We start from the raw sequence: 1,439 nt of genomic DNA, 5'->3' as shown, positions 1-1,439 counted from the left end.
CCAGGGTAGTTAAACTAAGTCGCTATCAGTGAAGTGCTGGCATCAGTTAAATTGGTTATACCCCAACAACAATATTTATGACATTGTGTCTCTAGAACCGACAAAATTTGGAACATTGTGATTATGTTAGGGCCCATAACATTTGTGAATTGTATTTATGTTACAACCCACAAAATCTGTCATATTGCATCTATATTACAACCCACAAAATCTGTGATGTGACTATTAGAACCCACAAAATTTGTGATATTGCATCTGTGTTACAACCCACAAAATCTATTATGTGACTATTAGAACCCACAAAATTTGTGATGTGTTTGTTAGAACCCACATATCTTGTGATATGCTTATGTTAGAAATCACAAATTTTGTGACATTGTGACTATATTACAACCCACGAAATTTGTGACATTGTTTCTATTTAAGAACCCAATTTGTGACATTTTGTTTATGTTGTGATGTGATATGTTAGAATGTACAACATTTGTGATGCTGTGTCTGTCAGAACCCACAAGATTTGTGACATAACAACATTAGAACCCACAAGATTTGTGAAGTAACAACATTAGAAATCACAAGATTTGTGATGTTCTGTCTATGTTGTGATAAGTTTGAACCTGCAAAATTTGTAATGCTATGTCTATGTCAGAACCCACAAAATTTGTAATGTTGTGATTCGTTAGAATCTACAATATTTGTGACATTGTAACTTTCTCAGAACCCACAAAATTTGTGACATTGTGTCTTCATTAGAACTCAGTATAGCATATAAAATATTATAATCCAGCTGAGATCAAATATGCTTTTTTCTTTCTTTTGTTAGCAGGGTACTGATTAAATAACCATCAGTAATATATTGTATTATAGATCTAATCAGTTGTATCCTGTTTCAATAAGTTTGGCCACATGCCAAAATCAATACATTCTAATTGCTCTATTAATAACGAATATTAGTATAATGACAAGAGTGATTGCTATTGTATTGTTTGTGATAATAAAAATACATATTATAATGTATAGAACGAGATGATTGATGATAACAAAAATAATAATAATGGTGATGGAGAAGATATGCTAAATGAAAAAAAATAGAATGAAATGGATTGTTGGAAAAGAACAAGTAATAATGAAAAAGATACAAATGAGAAATAAAAAATTTCTAAAAATTTAAATGTTTAATGCCTTTTCTTGTTTTTTATATTTCTTTTGTGAATGTGTGAAAAATAATCAGAAACATTATCTGATGCACTGGCTTTCTTTATTTGCATTAATTTGTGAACATAGATTTCACCATGAAGGCACATGGCTCTGTGGTTTGAGCATCAGGCTCAAAATTGTGGTAATGAGTTCGATTCTTGGACCGAGCTGTGTGTTGTGTTCTTAAGCAAGACACTTTAATTTATATTTCTCCAGTTTACTCAGCTGTAGAAATGAGTTGT

The 1,439-nt window shown here is 31.0% G+C and overlaps 1 long non-coding RNA gene across 1 annotated transcript; it reads left to right on the top strand.

Annotated features, from left to right (window-relative positions):
* The first annotated feature begins 293 nt into the window (after positions 1-293).
* LOC118768362 lies at positions 294-1,179 on the top strand. Its single transcript, XR_005004184.1, has 2 exons — positions 294-609; positions 719-1,179. It is a non-coding gene; the product is annotated as an uncharacterized LOC118768362 (long non-coding RNA).
* The last annotated feature ends 260 nt before the right edge of the window (positions 1,180-1,439 follow it).

The sequence above is a fragment of the Octopus sinensis genome, linkage group LG28 (genome assembly GCF_006345805.1).
Source record: "Octopus sinensis linkage group LG28, ASM634580v1, whole genome shotgun sequence".
Classification (NCBI taxonomy): Eukaryota; Metazoa; Mollusca; class Cephalopoda; order Octopoda; family Octopodidae; genus Octopus; species Octopus sinensis.
Note: the sequence above shows the minus strand (reverse complement) of the source record. Positions and strands in the feature narration are given on the sequence as shown.